The 23,386-nt window shown below is 53.0% G+C and overlaps 1 protein-coding gene across 3 annotated transcripts in view; it reads right to left on the bottom strand.

The window, feature by feature from the left end:
- The window catches only part of PRDM11 (PR/SET domain 11), an 82,646-nt gene that overhangs the window by 49,150 nt on the left and 10,110 nt on the right, over positions 1-23,386 (bottom strand). The gene's annotated exons all lie outside the window — the stretch shown is intronic.

Genomic DNA, 23,386 nt, shown 5'->3' with positions numbered 1-23,386 from the left:
TTGCCGGCCCCGGGGGCACGCAGTTGGCTGGCGGCCGGGAGGGGGGCGCGCGGGGAGCGGGAGGAAGCGGGCGCCCGGGAGGGGCGGCGGGAGGGGGCCCCGCCTGGGAGGAATTCCAGCCCCTCCCGCGGGTCTCGGCCCCCACGCGGGCCGGGGGGCGCCACGCGGGCGTCTGGTGAGGATGATAGCGCAGGGGAGGCTGGGCCCCGCGGCCCACCGCGCGCCCTCCCAGCCGCCGCAGCGCACGGCACGGCGGCAGCGCGGCCTGCGGCGCGGCCAGAGCGCCAGCGACACCCGAGTCGCCGGCCACGCACCGCAAGCCGGCCCCTTCCCCACCTGCGCGGCCTACGGTGGGGACCGGCGTCTGCGAGGGCCCCCAAGGCTGGTGCTTGGCTGACCTCATGGCCCACGAAATGGCCCCCCCCAGCCACCCGTGAGGTGGGCAGGGGTTGGGGGTCAGCGAGGCAGGAACCTAGGGCTGGAAGACGTCCAGTGACTCGCCCAAGGTCACGCAGCCCATTCCTGGCCAAGTCTACACTGGAGCCTAGGGCCTCCTCTGAGTAAATGGGAAACAGCAGGACCCCGAAATGTAAGCGTTTTGTTTCAGGACTGGTTCACTTTCACGCCACACCCTCAGCCCAGTCTTCTTCTAGAAGGATCACCCGAATCACCCTGGGGTGGGTTCGGGACTCAGCCCACAGGTGCAGCTGCCAGGTGGGGGCAGGACCCAGTGGATTTATAAACGGTCACTGAACACCCCTGCCCTGAGCACCTGCAACACATCCTGAGGCAGCCGGTCTAGAGTTTAGGAGCCTGGGCTCCCAGAGCTCACTGCTTGTGTTCAAACGCCAGCTATTGGCTATGGGACCCTGGGCAGGTGTTAAGGACTGAATGTTTGTATGTACCCCCTCAGGAAAAAAAAAAAAAAAAAAAAATCCATAATCCCTATGTTGGATGCCCTAACCCGCAGTGTGCCTGTATTTGGAGACAGGGCCTGTGAAGGGGTGATAAAGGTTAAATGAGGTAATAAGGATGAGGCCCTAATCTAACAGGGCTGGTGCCCTTAAAGAAAGGGAAGAGACACCAGAGCGCCCCCTCCCTCTCCACCAGGTGAGGACAATAGGAAGGCAACAGTCTGCAGGCCAGGAAGAGAGACTTCACCAGGAACCAAATTAGCCAGCACCTTGATCTTGGACTTCCCAGCCTCCTGAACTGTGAGAAATAAGTGTCTGGTGTGTAAGCCACCCAGTTTATGGCATTTTGTTATGACAGCCCGAGCTGACCTGGGCGGCAGGCTATCTAACTTCTCTGTGCTTCCATTACTTCATCGGGAAAAATGTGTCAAGTATTAGATTCTCTCACAGACGTTGCTGTATTAGACAGAGACGTGTTTGGAGGGAGCTAGGGAGCTCGGCACCTTCTCTATACATCCACTGAAGAAAGCTCATCAGGAAGATGGGTATGTGGGACATCATTAAGGAGTGGCTTTGAATTCTCTCCTTTGGATTGGATTTATTTTAAGTCAGTTATTTGCAGACTCTGGCATTATAATAGGAACTGACCGCTTGGGACCATTTTGCATTGAGCTCTCCTGTTCTAGCCCCTCTGCCCTCCCCAGGCTTCACCTGTATGCCATGCTCCACCCTCCCAGGGAGGCCTGTGAACTTGCTGTGTATTCCACCTGGAACACACCTGGAAAACTCCTACCCATTCTTCAGCCCTCACTGCTCCCCCCCCCATAATACCCTCTCTAGCACCATGTCCCTTTCCTCATGGCACTTGTCACTCTTAGAGCAGTCTTCTGTTAGTATGATTATTTGATGAATATCTGTTTCCCGTAATAGATTAGAAGCTCCCCGAGGGCAGAGGGCAGGCCTTTTTGCTCACCACTGAATGGCCAGCACTTGGAACAGTGAGTGCCTGACGTCCGGGCAGAAGTGAAAGACAAGCCATATGCTAGGGCATAAACTTTAAGGGGGCACCCATTCTCAGGGTCATGCGCTTGCAGGATTGGCACCTGAGACTGAGTGCCTTCTTCAATTTTGCACCCCTAGGTGCCTTGCTTGCCTTACCCGGGGTCTCAGCCTTGCCTATCACATACCATATTCTCCATAAATATTTGCCAAGTGAATTCATGACCAAATGACCCGTCATAACTCACTGTCTCCCACCAGTATGTCCTCTGGCCCCTTTGAGTATCTCAACTCTGTAAGAAACCTCAGAGGGGGAGATAGGGTGGGTGGGTTATTGTTTTGAACCCTCTTCATGGGGTACTTTCTCATGACCTCTGCCAGGCAAGGTGGGGGAGGCTGGCATCGAGAGGCAGTGAGGGACAGTGAGAGTGTGATGGGATTAGACTCCTGAGGCCTGGAGCCTGAACTTGATGATAAGTGTAAAGCATAAGCTGTGCACCTATGGGCATATGACTTCAACTCTCTAGGCCTTAGTGTCTTCCTTGGTAAAATGGAAATAATCAAAGTTGCCCCCAGAGAAATCACTGAGGCAAAGGCTGGGTCAAGGTCTTGGAAAGAGCCAGGTGCTAAGGGTTTGTAAGGGATATTAATAGTAAACTGGCTGCAGAGGCAAGGGGGTGAGCAGGAAGAGAAAGGAGAGGGGGAATGGAGGGAAGAGAGACTTGGGGGGGGAGGAAAGTAGGGAGAAATAGGCAATAGTAAGAGAATAAAGGCTGGAGGGGAAGAGGGAGAAGAGAGGAAATCGGAGAAAAACGAAGGTGGAAAGGGAGAGGGAGACTCAGAGAGACGGAGGGAAAAGGCACACAGACATTTTTCTAAGTCTTAAATGGTCCTGGGGAAAACATCCCCTTATTAAAAAAAAAAAAAAAGCATGCATTTGAATCTCAAAGTAGAGATGTCTGTGGGCCACTAACTTTCATGTCTTATTTTTCATTTACATCCCACCTTCATCCCGTTAAAAAAATTGTGACGATTTATAACATAAACTCATACTCAGCAGGACAGTTGAACAACCAGAGACCTCATGGAGAGGAGTGATGCCAATTATACTCAGAATCTGTGGTAAGATGTTTAGTGATCTAGCTTTCCATTCAGTTCTGAGCCTCCTGGCAGCTAAGGCAAAAAGGGAAACACGATGGGTTACAAAGTACTCATTATCTGATACCTATTTATTGACTGGCTGCACAATTAAGTTCTTTTCATTCTTGGAGGGGTCCAGCTGCCTGGAGAACCAGAATCAACTCTCACTTACATAACTGGTGTGTATTACAACTCCTTTCCGTGTCTGTAATGAAGGCCATGGGGGCAGGGAGGGAGAAGATGGGATGTGGCAGGACCGAATGAACTTCCAGTTGGGAAGAGAGGGAGAACACGGGCTTGTGTCCTTCATTAGGTCCAGCTCGGTGGGCACGGTAAGGCTCGAGCCAGGTGAAGCACCAGTAACTGTTTCTGCAGACTGCTCCTGCCCTGCTTGCCCAGAGAGGGGCTTAGGGGAGGGTGGGGTCGGTGGGGGGGGCGGTCATCAGGCCTCATAGAGGACTCCAAGTTGCTGGCAATGCTCCCTCTCAGCTGGCTCCTCTGAGTCTGCACCCGCAGAGATTAGGCATGTTGCAAACCCAGCAATGAGATGCAGACCCAAGAGGAGGGGGCCGAATGTGGCTCAGGAGCCTGCAGCTCTGTTTTCACTCTTGGCAGGTTGCCAGGGTCCTGGAATGCCCGGCAGCCAGTGTGGCCAGAGGACCAGGGGCCTGTACCCACTTGGGTACCCTACAGGCTAGCACCATGAGAACCTGGCAGGTCTGCTCTTGTACCCCCACAGCATTTTGTGTTGTCTCCCCGATGACAAAGGGACACGCAGTGAGGGGGCTGGCCCGAGTTACACAGTGACCTGAGCTGGGTATCCCAAGCCTTGGGTCTCAGTCCTGACTGTGCCATAAACTTTTATTTATTTATTTATTTATTTAGGGCTGCGTTGGGTCTTCGTTGCTGCATGCGGGCTTTTCTCTAGTTGCAGCGAGCGGGGGCTACTCTTCCTTGTGGCGCGTGGGCTTCTCATGGCGGTGGCCTCTCCCCCGTGGCTGAGCACGGGCTCTAGGCGCGCGGGCTTCAGCAGCTGCGGCTCCCGGGCTCTAGAGCGCAGGCTCAGTAGTTGTGGCGCACGGGCTTAGTTGCTCGGCCGCATGCGTGATCTTCCCGGACCAGGGCTCGAACCCGTGTCCCCTGTGTTGGCAGGCAGATTCTTAACCACTGTGCCACCAGGGAAGGCCCTGTGCCATAAACTTTTTAGGTGATCCTGTGAAAGTTCCTGCCTGGCCCTGAGCCTCAGTTTCCCTTTCCTGAAAAATGAAAGTTCCAACATGGCTCTTAACAGTAAACAATGGGGATGATTGGGGGAAAGCATGGAATTATTACAGGGAGTTGTTGGATTTATATGTCCAGCAAGCACTGCCTATGGAAAGAATAGATTATATGCCTTGAACTTATGCATAAGACAGATTTGCAAATGTATGTAGATACTTTTGTGATGAACTAAAGGTAAATTTATTTAACAGTGTTACTGATTCATAGAAGCCCTATGGCACCGTGTGTTTTGTTAACGAACTGATACCAGCACAGCCACTCAACAAGCTGTGTAACCTTGAGAAAATTCACTACCTGCTCCACCTCGGTTTTCTCATCTGTCCAGTGGGACAGATATCATATCCTATCTCATAGGGCTGTTTTACAGAGCACAGTGCCTGGCATAATAATAGGTACTCTATAGATATTAGTTCTTCTTATCATCCATTTTATTTATTATTTTAAAAGTGTAGCACACATCAGGTGAGCATGTTGGTGAAATTTTTTTGACATTAAAAGAGGGCCTTGGGTTTCCCTGGTGGCACAGTGGTTACGAATCCGCCTGCCAATGCAGGGGACACGGGTTCGAGCCCTGGTCCGGGAAGATCCCGCATGCGGCCGAGCAACCAAGCCCGTGCACCACAACTACTGAGCCTGCGCTCTAGAGCCCGCCAGCCACAACTACTGAGCCCACATGCCACAACTACTGAAGCCCGTGCACCTGGAGCCTGTGATCCACAGCAAGAGAAGCCACCACAGTGAGAAGCCCGCGCACCACAACGAAGAGTAACCCCTGCTCGCCACAACTAGCAAAAGCCCGTGCGCAGCAACGAAGACCCAACACAGCCCAAAATAAATAAATAAATATATATATACATATTTTAAAAAAATAATAAAAGAGGGCCTTCACGAGTAGTCAATACCCTTAATAGAGAAACATTTTTAATAAATCTATACTATAAAGACGCTTATCCCAATGGAAAAAAAAAAGGAAAAGAATGTGAAAAAGCAATCTGTAAAAGAAAAGAGACAAAAGCCCAATATGCTTTATGGAAAACCACAAAACTCTAATACTCAAATAAACAAGTTAAATAAATATCATTTCTCCTCTATTAAATTGGCAAAGATTAAAAATCTTGATACTAGTCAGAGTTGGCAAGTGTGTGGGGTAATTACCCTACATACCCTACTAGTTAGAATAGAAATCGGTGTAATCTTTCTGCAGGGCAATTTGGCAATGCATATGAAAAGCCTTGAAATGAGCAAAACCTTTGTAGGAGCAGCCCCAAATCTAGGAATTTATCCTAAGGACATAATTAAGTTGTGTGCAAAGATTTACCCACAAGGCTGTCCTCTGCAACACTATTTTTAGTAGCAAAAAACAGGAAACAACTTAAACCTCGAAAACAGGAGAGAAGTTAATACATAACACACAATGAAATATTACACAGCAATTAACAATGCTTTAGAAGAATATTTATTGACACGGAAACACAGGCTCAACATACTGTTAAAGAAAAACTGAAAGTTATGAAGTGAAAGAAGCCAATCTGAAAAGGCTACATCCTGTGTGATTCCAACTCTATGACATTCTGGAAAAGGCAGAACTATGGAGAGAATAAAAAGATCAGTAGTTGCCAGGGGTAAGAGGCTGGGAAGGGTGAATAGGAAGAGCACAGAGGAGTTTTAGGGCAGTGAAACTACTCTGTATGATACTATAAAGGTGGATACATGTCATTACCCATTTGTCCAAACCCTCAGAATGTAAAACACCAGTGAGCCTTAATGTAAACCGTGGCCTTGGGATGATAATGATGTCAGTGTAGGTTCAGCATGTGTAACAAATGTACCTGCCTCTGGTCTTAACTGTATAACCAACAGCTGAATGCCTGCTGGGGTGGTCACTGGACTGGCCACATAGCTGAGGACTGATGGGTCCAAGCACACCTCCAGCTCTTGGAGTCTGGGCTAGTCCTCAGACTAACGCTGCTGTCCATAGTGGGGGAGGTTCTGGGGGTGGGGGGCAAGGAGCATAGGGAAACCCTCTAGTTTCTGCTCGATTTTCCTGTGAACCTAAAACTGCTCTAAAAAATAAAGTCTAGGCATTTCCCTGGTGGTGCAGTGATTGGGAATCTGCCTGCCAATGCAGGGGACACGGGTTTGAGCCCTGGTCCGGGAAGATCCCACATGCCGCAGAGCAACTAAGCCTGTGCACCACAACTACTGAGCCTGAGCTCTAGAGCCTGTGAGTCACAAATACTGAGCCCGCGTGCCACAACTACTGAAGCCTGTGCACCTAGAGCCCGTGCTCTGCAAGAAGAGAAGCCACCGCGGTGAGAAGCCCGCGCACCGCAACGAAGCAAGCCCCTGCTCTCTGCAAATAGAGAGAAAGCCTGTGCGTGCGGCAACAAAGACCCAACACAGCCAAAAAACCAAACAAATAAATAAATTTATTTCTTAAAAAATAATAATAGTAAAGTCTATTTTTAAAATGAAAGTTGCAAAGAGAGATACAAAATAATTCCATATAAAAATGTATATTTAGCTATACGGATTTGCACACACGGATCTGGGAGAATACCTATTGGGATATCACTAGTGGTTAGTTGCGGGGCTTATGTTAAAGAGAGTTTCTGTTTTCTTTTTGCTGAAGAGAAAAGAAGTCACTTAAAAAATTTCTAAAGGAACTCTTCATACTCATTTAGTTGAGAAATTGCCAGAGAAGATAATAACTAATGTTCTTCCATCTTTACTCACTTGTCATTAGATACTGAGATCTAAGCAATTATTTGGGAGGAAGGAGGAATCCAAATTAAAGACTGAACACCAGGCATATGTGTCACTTGATGCACATTGGATGAATGAAGGAATCAATCAGTCGACCAACTGAGCAATAAGGGCCCCAATATTTCAACCATGAAACACCTCTGTTTTAATTTTTTTTTTTTTTTCCGGTACGCGGGCCTCTCACTGCTGTGGCCTCTCCCTTTGCGGAGCACAGGCTCCGGACGCGCAGGCGCAGCGGCCACGGCTCACGGGCCCAGCCGCTCCGCGGCACGTGGGATCCTCCCGGACCGGGGCACGAACCCGTGTCCCCTGCATCGGCAGGCGGACTCTCAACCGCTGCGCCACCAGGGAAGCCCTATTTTAATTTTTTATGATTCCCATTTGACAGATTTTGTCTACTAAACATACTGCATGTATTGTATGATAATTCATTCATTTTCCTCGTTTTTCCAATACACACAGGTTATGTGATAATTAGGGTGGGCTCTTTGCTGTCATTCTAAGCAAAAGCAAAGAAATCTGGCACATTCATTCAGTTGTCCTGCTGATTACAGGGAGCCGTGCGATCTTCATTACACTTCTCCATGTTCAAAATATAGCTCGGTGGATAGAATACTATGCAGAAGTGAGACTGGACCACAACTGCTGTAGTATAGATGAGTCATAATACTGAGAAAAGAAACGAGACCCCAAGGAGTACATGCCGTACCGTTTAATTTATATTGTTAAAAATCGGCAAAACGATGGTGGTTTCAGGTGTTACTGGTTATCCTTGCAAAGAATTATTATAGACATGGGCAGAAAAGGGGGTTCTAGGGTGCTGGCCATGCTCTATTTCTGGATCTGGGTACTGGCCCCTTGGGTGTGCAAAGTTTGTGAAAATATATTGAGCCATGCTCTTATAATATGCGCATTTTTATATGTATGTTAATAATAACAAAGAAAAAAAATCTGCAGGGGCCCTCAGGGCAAGGAACTCCTGTGGCGGGACCTCCAACCCCAACCAGCCCTTGATTTTGCAGCTGGGGGAACTGCGGTGCAGCCAGGTGAGGCTCCTGCCTCGGTCATGGCGGATCTAGTTTCAGGCCTTTACCTGCACGGCAGTTTCCACCGAGCGTCAGTGGGGCAGCTGGCCAAGGCCTGTAGAACACATTCTCCCAAGGTGGTTCCTCCTGCAGAACCTTTCAGAGGTAATATGTTGACCCCATGATGGTAAGACTTTGATACGGAGTTGGAAGAAACAGTGTAAACATTTGTGAGTCAAATGGAGAAGATGGTGAAGGATGGCACCTTTTTTTAATGAGTTGGCTTCTTACAGCGGATACTGCTAGTGGCTTACCTGGATCCCATTCCGCCTTTCCTCCCACTAATGGAATTGGACTTTGTTCAGATGCTACACCTTCCTCACGGGACCTACTGCCCTACCCTCGGCGGAAAGCATGCAGCCTTTGTTGCAAATGGCTGCCACGTCCTGCAGAAGACCCCAGCAGGCATCACCCTTAGGATGACGCTAGCACCACCGCAGGGCAGCGGAAGGGTGTGGTACAGGAATAACTATATCTGGTCTTTGTCCCCAGGTCCTGGAACGGAGCTCCTAAAACCCTTGGCATTTCCCAAGAGGAGAGTCTTTTGCTATTCACAAGGAGCCCCTTGCTATCACACCTGAGTTGATGCTAATGCAGTGACTTAGGATGGGGCCCCTTGATAGACTTAAGATGGGGCTGATCACCAGAAAGACCAAGAGATTCTAGAACTTTCAGTCCCACCCACTGACTTGGGGGTGCGGGTAAAGACTGAACTCTATACAAATGCTTAAGATTCAGAGAGCTTCGTGGCTGGTGAACACATCCAGGTGCTGGGAGAGTGGTGCATCTGGAAAGGGCGTGGAAGCTCCACACCCCTCTCCCCACGCCTTGCTCTATGCATCTCTGCCATCTGGCTGTTCCTGAGTCGTATCCTTTATAATAAACTAACCATAGTAAGTAAAGCACTTTCCTGAGTTCTGTGAATTGTTCTAGGGAGGTATAGAACCTGGCGAGGGGGAGGTGGAAACCCCTGATTTATGTTGGTCAGAAGTATGGGTGGCCCAGGACTTGCAAGTGGCGTCGGAAGTGGCAACAATCTAGAGGGAGTGGGCCCCTAACCTGTGGGATCTGTGCCCATTCTGGATAGTTAGTTTCAGTTGTTGTCGAAGTATCAGAGCGTGGTTTGTTCAGTATTGGAAAACGGACCGGAGACGGGGACTTTATTTATTTTATTTTTTTTTTTTTTTTGTGGTAGGCGGGCCTCTCACTGTTGTGGTCTCTCCCGTTGCGGAGCACAGGCTCCGGACGCGCAGGCTCAGCGGCCATGGCTCACGGGCCCAGCCGCTCTGCGGCACGTGGTATCTTCCCGGACCAGGGCACGAACCCGCGTCCCCTGCATCGGCAGGCGGACTCCCAACCACTGTGCCACCAGGGAAGCCCAACGGGGACTTTAAATGACACAGGTAAGGCATTAAATCAACGGGTTCTGAAATCTGCCTTACTTCTGCACTTCCTGTTACTTCTTTTTACTCCAGCCTGACTAGGACAGGATCTCTGTTACATGCAGCCACAGCCATCCTCACTGGTACCCTACCCTGCCAAAGGTGCAGGCTCCACCTACCCGTAGGTCCAATGGGGCTGGGATCAGAACCCTGGCTGTGCCTCTGTAAAGCATCCTCCTCAGTGGTGCCTTGGACTACAGAGGGGCAAAGGGAGGGGCTGCAGCATGACACCCCCAGCCACCCCTCTCCCCTGAGCCCAAGATCTGACCTGCAGCTATAACCTGAGCTCTCTCTCTCATGCACTGGTGGTGGGAGTGTAAAACTGGTACCTCTAGGGAGAGCAGTTAGGCGCTGGGAACCTTTCAAAAATGCACATAATCTTTGATCCTGCAATTCCACTTCTAGGAGTTTCTCCAAGACACATGTGTAAGGGTATTCATTGCAGCACTGTCTGGATTCGCGAGAAACAACCAGCGTGTCCATCTGGAGGTTGGTTAAATAACTGATGGCATATCCATACAACAGGCAGCTGTTTCAAAGAGGGCACTGACGGAACAAACTCCATGCCCTGCTTCCACTCTGCCCCTACTGTCCATTCTCCGCCCCACAGCCGGGGCGAACCCATTACAACCTAGGTCAGATCAGATGGCCCCCAGCTCAAAACCCTCCTCAGAGCCCCATCTCACGCAGAGCAAACAGCCAAGCATGCCAGCAGCACCCAGGCTGCCCTCACTCCCTCTGGACCTCATCTCCTCCCGCTCCCCCTTCACGCCCGCCACAGCCCCAAAGGCTGCCTCGCACAGCCTGCAACAAGACACGCTTCGTCTTGAGCCTTTGCACTGGCTGTTCCCTCCGCCGGGAACGCTCTTCCCCCGGGGGACCCACAGGGCTCACTCCTTCACGCCCTTGAGCCCTTTGCTGAATATCACATTCTCTGGCCACCTATATAAAATTGCAGCCCCCTTACGCTTTCTACCCCTCCTTCCTTGCTTCATTTTCCTCCAGAGCACTATTCACTGTCAGATATATGCAGTACTTATTTATATTCCTGGCTGGCTGTCTCCCCGACAAGAATGTAAAGTCCAGGAAGGCAGAGATCTTTATCTGTTTTGTTCATTGCTGTATCCTCTGCCACTAGAAGAATGCCTGGTGCAAAGGGAAGCGTACAATACACACATGTTGAATGGATTATATAATTCGTGGTGAAAACAAAATCTCGGTAAAGAAGACTTTGTATAATTTGAGAGGCAGCAGAAAATGGTGGTTTGAGACCAGGCTGACTAAGTTCAACCCCCAACTGCGTCAACCACTGTGTGATGTCGGGGGAGTTCCTTAACCTCTCTGTACCTGGAGATATTAATAGCACCTACCTGGTAAGGCGGTTACGAGGATTAAATGAGTTAGTATTTGTTATCTACCTAGAATGGTGTCTGACAAAAACTGAGTAGGCTATATACATGTGTGTTACATAAAATAAACATCCCCCGTTTTAATAAAATTAGAAGGACATACACATTCATATGTGCTTATGTATGCACAGAATAGCTCTAGGCTATGACAGCTGCTGTTCCTGGGGTTGCCAGCTGAGGGAGGAAAGTTCTCACTGAATTTTACACCAGATCCATGCATTTCTAATTTAAAAAAATAGATTAGTGATGCCTAGGAGTTGTCAATTGTTGAGGCTGGGTGATAGGTACATGGAAGCTTATCGTACTCTTCTTTTTTGTAGAGTCAAAAAGTTTTAGAGTACATATCAGTATTAATAGTCTAAAAAAGAAGTCCCAGGCTACCCTGCCACCTCCCCTCCCAGGATGCCAGCAAGTTGAACAGAAGGGGGGACTGCATGTGCTGATGGAGGGAGGGTGGGGGTTGGGGCTCCTTCCAGCCACCTGCTGGGACCCTGAAGTCCCAACAAATTCCGAGTCCCACCTGGCTCCAGGATTCCAAGCACCAGGTCAACCACACAAGGCTGGGGGAGAAGGGCTGTGCTGGGAGCGCTGGGTCAGGCTGCAGGCGGCGTAGCGTCTCTGGGTCTCTGGGCTGAGCTACCAGGGGCTCAGGGAGGCCACGCTTGCAGACGCCAAAGCGGGAGGAAGGGAAGGTCTTGATGGAAAACGGCCTGGATGTGTACATTCATTGAAGGACAATCAGAGACGGCCTGCATTGATTGCTTGCAGGCAGATGTTGGGAGACCAGACATGTCCTCTGGTGTCCCCTGCTCCTTACCCCTGTGATGCAATGCAGAGGGCACCCAGTCTTTATGCAAACTGCCCCCACGTCACGCCTGCAGGGGTGTGCCTTTAGGCAATCCGCCTCTTCAGGGGCGGGGCTGGGGAAGGTGTGCTCTCACATCTTACTGCCTCCTACAAGCTGTTAGAGCTGAAGGACGCACCCGGGCCCCTCCTTTCTAGACGAGGAAACGGGAGGCCCAGAGGCAGTGACTCGCGCAAGGCCTCCCAGAGGAGGACTCTGGGAGATACAAACCCGCCGCCATCCAGCCTGTGCTCGGCAGCCCCTCCCCCAGCGCTGCTCTCCCCGCCCCTCCCCCAGCGCTGCTCTTAGCGTTCTCGCCTCCGCACTCCTCCCGACCCACCCACCCACCGAGCTGGAGCCTCTATTGGGCCAGGTAGGACCCTGGCGAAACACCACACGGTGTTTTGGCCACAAGGAAAGGGGTCCCACCGTCCGCACCACGACTCCCGGAGGGAAAGGCCCGTGGAGGGCGGGGCTGCTGGGCCCTCAGGGGCCCCGTGGGCCTGGTGCCAGACTTCACTTCTTCAGCTCCCTCCCCTCCTCCTTGTTCCACCGGGCCCCGCCATTCTCACTGGCTGCTCATTCACCCAGTCCCGCCCAGAATCTCAGGATGAAAAGAAAGCTCAAAAGTCACCTTAATCTTTGCCTCTCCTGGTGTGGTCCACAGACCAGCAATAGGGCCATGACATGGCACTTGTTAGAAATGCAGAGTCCCCAGCTCCACCCCAGCCCCCCTGAATCAGAGTGTGCCTTAAAACAGGAGATTCCCCAGGTGATCTGTACGCAGAGCTGAGTTTGAGAAGCGCTAGTCTACATTGCAAGAGGCTGGAAGCCACAGTGTAGGTCACCACTGAGCGCGCTTGGACACCTCCAACAGGGAACCAGGCGGCCAGGCCACCGTGTCCCATCTTTGGACAAGTAAGGTGTGTGTGTGTGTGTGTGAGAGAGAGAGAGAGAGAGATGGAGGGGGTGGTCCGCCATGGGTCCTGAGCGTCCCCTGCTGAGTTTACCAGACTGTAAGCCCTCACCGTTCTCTGACCTCTGACTGTGAGCCATTTCTGTAGCTAGTCGCACAGGTAACTAAGTAGGTCACGGTGACCACAGCATGGCTACTACCATACAACTGCTCGCTCCCCGGGGAAGCGGAACCAGCTTCTTTGCCGCTTGCTACAAAAGGTGCCGAGCCCTCTGCCCTGAGCTCTTCCGGTGTAAGAGCTCTGGGACCACCGTGTCACCCGATGGGACTTGGGGCCACAGTAACCGGTGCTACAGTGCTCATGACCCCGCCGTCTCCTGTGCTGGGAGTAATAAACTGTCTTGCTGATCCATGGAGCCCCATGTCGCACCCACACCAAGACGCTGCTGTTCTTTCCTAACTATGTGTGCAGGTGTGTCTGTGTGTGTGTGTACCATCAGTGGCCATTTATGAAGAATGAATTACCTTCCCACATACTCACGGAAAGGCTCGCACATGTGGGTTTATACTAGGACCTCGACTGGAGGGGATTCAAAGGGAACCTGGCCCTTCTTGAGCACCTGCTTTGTGCCAGGTCTTGGCCAGCTGCTCCGCTTTTTATTATCTCACTTAATCCCCTTCGCAAACCTGCAGGGTGGAGTCTATCCCCGTTTTATATTTGAGGAAACTGAAGCTCTACCTGCAGCTCAATCTTAAAACAGTAACAAGCATAAATTATCTGGACAAAGGCAATAAAGAAGTAAAGAATGAGATGATTTCGGAGGATACCTGTGAATGCGAGGTGCTGTGATCACTAATTATTATAATGATTGTGTGTCAAGCTGGACCGAAGAAACGGTGTCCCGGGGCTGACAAGCTCCGCACGGAGGAGACACTGCGGAACCGTGACACTCCGTAGGGGGGTGCGGGGGTGGGGCGGGGTGCAAACCTGGCAAGGACCAAGGACAGAAGACCTTCATCCTGGTCCTGGAGGAAAAAGGGGCGCAGATGTGGCTGATGCCAGGCTCTGTGCCCGGTGTTCTACACATACCGTGGAGAAGACTCATTTATTCGCTCTTGACTTTTGCATGCTATGGGGTGCCAGGTACTGTCCTAGGTGCTGGGAACCGAAGGTGAACTAGGTCCCTGACCTCGTGAGGCTTGCAGCCTGGGTAGAATGTCTGTAGGTTTCCTCACTAGCATCCATTACCCCTTCTGGCAGCAAGCCCCCTGGTGTCCTTGGGGGAGACCCCTTTTCAAAATGCTTCACTCTGATTGGTTGGCCCAAAGGCCAACCCACCAGTGCTTACATGTGCCCATGATAGTGAATGGTGTAGGGAGGGGTAAAGGGCCCCGTCAATCATGAGCTGCAGTTTGGGGGTTTTGGAGGAATCTGCCGGGAAGAGGAACTCTGAAAAAAACAGAATGTAAGTATGGATCTGCTGGCAGCCAGCCATGGTGCCACCACACACGGCGGCCTGCCTATGAATGGAGCCAGTACAGAATAAAGCAGAGTAGGATGGACAGGCCAAGTCCTGATGACACTCTGTGAGCCCTGGATCCAACTGTGCCTGAAGCCGTAGATGCTCCTGGACTTCTCACTTTGCGGAGCCCATAAATTCCACTTTTGCCTAATACTGTTAGACTTGAAATTCTGTCTGATTGTATTTAGTCCTTTCAACAATCTACTGAGTACAGTTTTACTTTACGTGTTTTTCAGACAGAAAATGGAGGCTCAGAGAGGTTAAGTGGCTTGGATACGGATGCACAGCAACAGTCTGGAGACTCTCCAAGTCAAAGCCCATGCCCTTTCCACTACTCCAAGGTGGCAGTCGAGCGTGAGGTAGGGTCTTCCATGTCAGGGAGTGAAGGGACCTCCTAGGAGAGGTGGCCCCTGAGGGATGATTAGAACAAGACTTGCTCTAATCAGAGACAGGTCTGTAGAGAGGCAGCAGGGGAAAGGATCCACAGCTTACAAACTGGTGGCTGTTTTTTTTTTCCAGTTTTTATTTTTGCTTTAGTCGCCAACTTTAAAGAAACATAAGATTTCGTGTAAAAACATGGATGTTCAGCTTTTCTGGAAAACCAGAAGTACCAGCAACGCTAGGTAGGGGGTCTCACGTGGCAACAGTTTGCCAGAGCTGGGTGATGGTGGCCAAATGGGCCAGGCACTTACTTTCCAGACCTCCAGCCAGCCCGTGTCATTCAGGGACGTCCCCTGCCTGGGCTGGGCTGCTGAGCGTGTGGCCTGCACGGCCGAGACCAGCGTGCTGCGTAGACGCTGTCCTCTGAGAACCCAGCCTCAGGTGAGAGGAGGGTGCTGGGGAGGGACCGCGGTGGGCCCCCCGCCTCTGGCTGCTCTGGCTGCTCCCAAGTCCCAGGGGCCCAGAACGGTTCCTGGTAGGGGCTCAATGCACACGTGGTGGAGGGAAGAAGAAAATGAGAGTGTGAGCTGGGAGCTTCCAGGACCACCTCACAGCGACCTTATAAAGCAACTCCAAGAGGCACCTGAGTGTAGAAGTCGGGAACAATGTGGGCTCTGGAGTGGGTACAAACTGTGGCTCCACCACATACAACTGTGTCACCTGCGGAAGTTATTTTCACCTTCTGGGCCTTCACTTACCCCTCCATAAAATGGGGATAATAATAATCCGAGGGTTGTTGTGAGCAAAACGGTAAGCGGTCAGTAAGTAACTATTAGCCTGACTTCTTCCGTGGTTCGCTGACCTGAGATAAATTCCTTCCCCTCTCTGAGCCTCAGTTTACCCGAGGCGGTTAGATTGGATTTTCGGCTTGAACTTACCAGCTCTGGTATCCCGTGACTATGAAAACTCAGCATTCCTGCAAACTCCCAGAGCTGGGCCACAAAGAAGCACCCTAGCGGGTCATAGGGGTCTCTCTGCTAAACCACTTCCCCACTGAGGTCAAAACAGACCTGAATGTCCATCATGGTATAACCATTTGATTCCGAATTCATTTAGATTTAGCCAAGTTCCAGCCCCAGGACCTGCTGTGGCTCGTTTACTCCAAATCATAACCCAGAGGCACAGGGACAGAGCTGCAAGGAGCCGGCCCTCGGGGGCCTTTCAGGGATCCCACTCCGAGCATGGAAGCAGGGCTCTCGGCACAGGCGTTTCACTGCGGCTGGCGCCCGGTCATCCAGCTGGCAGAGCCGTTTCCATTTCTCTCACACGCCCCCGGATGGGAAATGATTCATGAAAACCAAGAAGGTAAAATTAGCTCAGAGGCTGCCGAGTAATTTATACAGCCAACAGCCCCGGGAGGGAGGGAAGGCCCCCGCTGCCAGCTCAGTGTGGCCTCCTGGGGGCTGGCGGGGACCAGCCTGGCCATCAGGACCCTCTGCCTCTGGGGTCTTCTATTTCTAGACTCAGCCTCCAGGGCTGTTGGCGAGGCTTCCGGAGCTTTCTCTGACCCCTTCCACCCCCTCAACAGATCTGCTCGTCACATTAGGGACCTGCTGAGGGTCAGCGGGTGGTGCGTTTCACCCTCACCTCAGCCTTGGGGAGAGAGTTTCACCTCCTGTCTCACAGGTGAGGAAACTGAGGCTCAGAGAGGCCAGGTGAGTGGCCAAGGTGCGTGGCAAAGCTCACATGCAAACCCAGATCTCATGGCCCCCAGAGTCAGTGCTTCCCCCGACGCGGGGTGCTGTCTGTCGAACCCCAGTTTCTCAGGATGGGGAGAGGGAAAGGACCTGGCAAGCCCTCCTCATCCTGCCATGCGCTTCTCATAGTCTCAGGACTATTTAGGACTAGGACCTGGTCCTTGACTCCAGGCCCAGTTGTCCCAGCTGGCAAGGTGGAGAGTCACCAGTATCCCAGTATCTTCAAAAGGGGTGGAGAAAATGCCAGGCTGGGCCCTGAGCCATAAATCATACTCCTACCCCTAAAAGGGACAGAACAGCAGGTATCGGAGAGCCCCGTGGTCCCACTTCATGGGGCCAGACACCAAGGCCCAGAGAGGGGTAGGAACTTACTCAAGGCCACACAGCAGATCTATGGCAGAGCCTGGGATGGAACTGCATCTCCTGTGTCCCACTGCGGAGAGCCTACTGTCAGAGCTGTTCACAAAGTGAGCAAATCTGAACGGGGGTTCCCAGCACGCAGGGGCAGCTGAGGCGGGAGTCACCCGAGACCTCCAGGGGCCCTTGATCTGGTTCTTCCCCAGGCATCTGCCCCCAGTTTGGGAACCCACAACGAGGAACTGGAGAGGGCCCCTCAGAAGGCGGTAGGTGAGACTCCACACCTGTGGGAACCTGGGTGAGTCACGTCGCCTCCCTGAGCCGGGATGAAAGACGGACGCGGGGAACTGACAAGAAAAACACGTGTGTGAAGCACCCAGCAGGCTGCTAGCGTCCCACGGGAATGCAGGGGTCCCCCACGAGCTCGGTCACAGCGCTCACCCTCAGCCCCTCTGGCCCCTGGCTTTGCCCAGAGGAAGCCCAAGGCCAGCCACGGCTGACACCCCACAGCCACCCATGCAGAGGGAACCTGCCTCTGTCCCCGGGGCTGGGCAGCTGCACGCCAGTGAGACAGCTCAGAGCCACACCCCACTCCCAGGGCGGTTCAGAGCAGCTCAGAGGCACTGTCTCCCCAGGGGGACCGCAGCGGCCTTGGCCCGCCCCGAGCACAGCACTTTCAACCATCACCGCACTGGACCCTTCCCATCAACGCTGGAGAAAAGTGGCTGGGTCCTTACTTTACTGACACTCAGAGAGGCTGAGTCGCTTGTCCAAAGCCTCACATCCATTCACGCAGTTGTCCACTCGACAAGTGTATACCAAGGCCCACCATGCGGCATGCACGGTGCCAGGATGAGACAGGCAGGTGTAGCCCTCCTGGCCGTGAGAGGCTTTGTAGCGGTTCCTGGGCAACCTCGAGCCACTCTGCTGGGATTCCAGTCCCAGCTTCACCCCCATGTGTCCTTGAGAAGTCACCTCTCTGCACCTCAGTTTCCTCAGTAAATGGAGAATAATAATGGTGTCTACCTCATGAGGTTATTCTGAAGATTAAGTGAAACATTGTGGGTCAAGACTTAGAATAGCACCTGGCACATAGTAAGCACTCAATAAACATGAACAGTTATTGTTGAGCCAGGACGCAAGCCCACCTCCCTCTGACGCCAGCAGCCATGCTCTTGACTCAAGGCTAGGCCGGCTCAATGTCCGAGGTGTGACCCAGAAGCATGACTGGTGAGGGTCTACAGCAGGAACCGGAAGGTGGGTTCAAGTTTCCCCTCTGCCAGCCGCCAGCTCAGACCAGCCCCTGGGCCTTTCTGAGCCTTGCTGCCTCCAGTCTTAAAAGGTAGCCCGTGATGGCTGCTCTCCTGCCTCCCTGGAGAAGTACCCAGCGTCCCCAGGGCTGCTGCAGGCCGCTGCCCACATCACAGGACAGGCCCAGAGAGCGAGCCTCCTCCCCGGCAGGGCACATGGCCTCCGCTGAGGCAGCCACACTCTGTCCCCTGCCACCTCTGGCTACTGAGAGGGTTTGTGGCTGGTGCTGGGGAAGGGCTGGGCCCCGGGCCAGCGACGGTGCTTCTCGCCTCTCGGGAAATAATCCCAACCCTCTGCGCTCATTGACCACACATGCCACAGACCAGAGGGCAAGAGGTCAGGCAGGGCTGCCCCGCTGGGCACCTTCCGCCAAGATATCACGTTGGGTAGCCCCGTGAAAAAGAACTGAACAAGGAGCCAGACGGCCTGGGTACATTCCCAACCCTGCCACCGGCTAACTGTGTGGCTTTGGGAAAGTCACTTGACGTCTCTGGGCCTCTGATTCCACATGTGTGAAATGGCCTTGACCAGGCTGCCTACTTCAGAGGGTGGCTGTGCAGAGCTGGTTAGTTGGTGGCATGAAGGTGGTTTCGAACCTGAAAGGGGGTCGGGGGGGATGGAGGTGTGAGAAAAAGAGCAAAGGGGCCATCCTTTCCAGCACTAAATATACAGTCACCTGCGGAGATTTGCCCCACGGGCTGAAAGGTAAACCCAGGCCTGGAGCAGCCAGTGTGGCCCAGAGGGGCCCCGGGGCTCTCAGGGGAAAGCTTGGCCCCAAGCTGCTTTCTTCTCCTGCCCACCCTGCAGGCCAAGGGAGATCAAATCCCCGGCCACAACAGGCCCCATTGAGAGTCGGTAAATCTGCCCGAGGTGTGGGGTTATGTTACCAGGTTCCTGGCCACCACCACTAAGCAAAGGGTCAGGCTGACCTCCTTCCCTCCCAGTGGGCCCCGATCCAGAAGCTACAGGACCAAGCCAGGCAGAAATCGGATCACCCACTGCATTCCCAGGCAGCAGCCTCCTCTGGGAAACCAGTGGGCAGTGGGGTGCAGCTGTAGCAAAGACCGGAGCCGTCCCAGGCTGCCCACGGGAACACGGGCCCTCTGCTCACCGAGGTGGGCCTGGACCTAACGCAGACAAGAGACCCCAGGGTAATAAGATTATTAGGATTTTGTGAGCATTTTGCACCTTATAATTGTTACTTTACTTGGTCCTCACAGAAGCACCATGGCACGCATGCTATTGTCATCTCTATTTTACAAAGGACGAAACTAGGCACCGAGAGGTTAGGTCAATTTCCCAGAAACACCAGGATTTGAACCAAGGCATCTGGATTCCAAAGTTCACTTAGCACAACAGCCACCGGAGAGAGGAGTCATTCAAAAACACACCTTTTGAGTAACGGTAGAAAAACCCAAGTGTGAAAGAGAAAAGACTCCAGGGGCCATGGCCATTGTTTCCAGCTCTCTGGGGACCAGCAGGGGGCACAGGGGCAGATTTTCTCTCTGGCTAAAGAAGGGATTCAGGAATAGTGGGAGACCTGCAGGGAGACATTTGGTTCTGTGCAGAGCCTCAGGGGACAGATTTTAAATATTGCACAATAATTTGTTAAAAATGCAACTGGCTCCCATAACCCAGCAGTAGCTGCTATAGATATGACCAAAGAGGCACAAGAATAAAATCAGAATTAACCTAAATGTCCAGCAGTAAGAGAATGGTTAAATAAAGGATGACCCTCTCCATTGATATACTACTGTATATTAGTTTAAAAAAAAAAAAAAAGAAGAAAAACAATATGGTAAGCTCACTGTGTAAAACCATGACTAGATTTCCTAGATCCAATGTTAAGTGAGAAAAGCAATTTGAAGAATGAAACCATTGGTTTAAACACACATCTGCACACACACATACACACACACGCACATGCTATAATGGTACATATTCCTATAGGTTCTGTGTGCGGTGCATAGACAAAGATCTAGATGGATATATACCGAAGTAGTAACAGTGATGATTAACCTTGCAGAGGAGGCTGGAATGCTACGGTTATCAAGGAGACTATATTTCACTTTTTAAATATAATTTGATTTTTTTTACAGCAAAAATGTGTCCGTATGTCCCTTATGTAATTAAAACGTAGTAAGACAACATAAAAAAGACACAACGAGCTGTCTTGGAAACAGTGAGCTACTGGTCGCTGGAAGTGTGCAAACATGTGCATTGGGGTGGAGGGATTTACCACAAGGATAGGTGGGTCTAGTCCTTCTGGACCTCACAGCCTCATCAGGGGAGCAGAGCAAAGCCCGTACTGTCCCCTCATCGTTAGTGGCTTTAAGGAAGCACAGAGAATCAGGTCTTGGAGGAGGGAGAGGCCAGGAGTTGTGGACGCTCACCGTGACTCAGTCAGAGGCACACAGGCCAGCTACCAAGTCCACCTCCAGCTGTCCAGCTCCACCTCTCCCCTTCTCCCAATAACACCCAGCCCTGGCCCCTCTGTCCCCAGCGGCCCCCGGCCCCTGGCCAGCATGTCTGGCGTCAGCCTCAGACTCCCAGGGCGGGGGCCATGTCTTTGGGAAGACCTCACACTGGGAACAAGAGTTCAGGAAGGATGGAGGAAGTGGACGTAAAATGCTTATAGGGCTGAGTGCCCCGGACTGTGACACTGAGCCCAGGCCACAGCCCAGGTCACGTGAGGAGCCCTAACCCCCAACACAGACTGAGCCCTAGCCCCAGTCAGACCCCTAGCCCTAGTCCCGCACTAGAACAAGCCAGGACCAGTGAAGCTCTTACCTTCAGGACAGCTACAGCTTCAAGAAAAGAGTCAAGCGGTATAGCTCTGAGTCCCAGCTCGGCCCCTGACTTCCTACAAGACCTTAACAAAGTCACTGAACCTGTGGAGCCTCAACTCCCTCATCCGCAAAATGGGCTCACAGTATCCACCTCCCAAGCCTGCTGTGTAGATGAAATATCACCCGTGTAGCCCCTTTGTGAACCACACGGACCCCCACAAAACACACAGACTCCCACAAAACACACGGCCTCCTCCATGCCGCGGGCAGAAAAGGAGGTGGCAACACCTTATCGCCAAAGGCAGCCACACTTGCTGCGAGACAGGAGTGAGTCCAAAAGGGCAGGGGAGCCTTTCTTGGCTACTGTCCTGGGCCGAGGGCCAGGGTGCTTGCGGGGAGGGCAGGGAGCCACCGACAGGTGCCAGGGAGGAGTCCGGTTTCTACCTGAAACTGGGGGAAGGGGCTCCTGGGATCCAGGCCAGCGAGTCCTCGCCTCACCGCTAGCCCAGGGAGCCGGGGCAGGGGCGGGCGACAGACCCACAAGGTGAATCAAGGGGAATCAAGGGAAGGAAGAGCCAAGCTCCGTCACTGCCAGAAGGGGCAAGCAAAGGGCCAGCCTTGGAGGAAGGACTCCACCTGGGAGGCAAAGCAGTATATGGGCCACGCAGAGCTGGCTCGGGGTCCTGTGAGGAGAGGGGCTGCCGGGAGGCAAGCAGGCCCCACCTGGCACTCACAGTGAAAAGTGTCAGCTCTGGGAGAGGGTGGGGCAGCAGGACGAAGCCGGAGGTGGTCCAGCTGCCCCAGAGCTGCCCCCTCCTGCCTCAGGGAGACCCAGGGCTGTGGCAATACTGAGCCCAGCGTGGGGCCAGCCCACGGCACCGGGGGCCAGGGAGGTCTGAGGACAGAAGCCTCCAAGCACAACCAAGGCCACTGTCAAAACCAAAGCACCAAACGTCAAATAGGTAGCTAGTGGGAGGCAGCCACATAGCACAGGGAGATCAGCTCAGAGCTTTGTGACCACCTAGAGGGGTGGGATAGGGCGGGTGGGAGGGAGGCTCGAGAGGGAGGGGATATGGGGATGTATGTATGCATGCGTATAGCTGATTCGCTTTGTTATACAGCAGCAACTAAACAACAATGTAAAGCAGTTATACTCCAATAAAGATGTTAAAAAAATATATATATATATATATATATAGTTGGATTAATATATACCAAGAAAAACACCCCAAAGCGCCCCAATGACTCCTGCGAACGCCTCCCCAGCCCCATCAGGCAGGATCCCAGGCAGCTGGACTCCCCTCTGAATGGTAGCCAGCCCGGCCTGCGGGAGCTGCAGAGAGGGAGCCAGAGGCTGGGCCACCTTGAACAGGGCCCCGGGGAGGAGGGCGTCGGGGGGGCTGGTGGGAGGGGCGCCCCACACAGCTCCCTCCTAGGCAGGCCGCCACGCTCTCCGCGCTCCGTGGACCCGTGACCACGTGCAGGCCCAGGTACGCGTTGGTCTGTTCCCAGGGACCCCAGGACAGGGCAGGTGGCCTCCTCTCGGGACAGGAGGCTGGGCCGGCGCTCAGGACCCACAGCAGCAACCCCGCTGCCCCAGCGCTGCGCCGTCTCCTCCCGCCGGGTGGCCCTGGGGGGGACATCGCCTCTCCCTGGTCACCTCAACCGAGAGTGTTCACCCCTCGGGTCTCAAAGGCGGGCCTCAGCTCAGCTCTGGCCCATCAGAGGGTCCGTGCAGGAAGCAACTTCAGGCTGCCGTCCACCGCTCGCCTTCTAAACGGGCCCAGGCCATCACACCCCAGGCTCCTGGCGCCTGGCCTACCCCCAAACTCAGCTACAGACCTCAGGCCTCGCCCCTCCAGCCCACACTGACTCCTAGAGGGTGGCACCGGCAGAGCTATGGGGTCTGCTTCCTAGCGACCTACCCCACTGGGGGCCAAGAAGCAGCCTTCCTCAAGGGTGAAGACCAGAAGGAAACTCCGCCGGATGTGGCCCCTTCGGTCCTTTAAAGCACCTGCTCAGCGTGACCGTACCTCCCACCTCAGGATCTCTGCCTCCAGGACAGTCTTGAGGTCTCAACTCCTTCGCCTGGCCTTCACGGCCTTCCTGGGCTGGCCCTCACCTGCCTCTCCAGCGCCATTCAGCCACCTCTCGTCCAAACACCCCGCGCACCTGCCGTTCCCTGAACCCTGGGGTCCTCACGTTGCCTGTCTTTGCACATTCTGTTCCCAGTGCTGACAATGTCCTTCCCTCTTCCTCCACCTGGCAAACTCTTACTCCTCCTTCAAGGTCCAGCTTGACATCGCTTCTGGGAAGCCTACCCATGCTCTCCCTCCCCCACTGCCAAAGCACAACACTTGCTCCCTTCCCCACCCTGTCTCTGAGCAGCAGGGCACTTCCTACCTTCAATCACAGTTCGGATCTGGGCCACAGCTGCTCAATTTATGGGAAAGAAACAGTTTTTCTTTTTTA

This window comes from Kogia breviceps, chromosome 7 (assembly GCF_026419965.1).
Source record: "Kogia breviceps isolate mKogBre1 chromosome 7, mKogBre1 haplotype 1, whole genome shotgun sequence".
NCBI classification, from domain to species: Eukaryota; Metazoa; Chordata; class Mammalia; order Artiodactyla; family Physeteridae; genus Kogia; species Kogia breviceps.
Note: the sequence above shows the minus strand (reverse complement) of the source record. Positions and strands in the feature narration are given on the sequence as shown.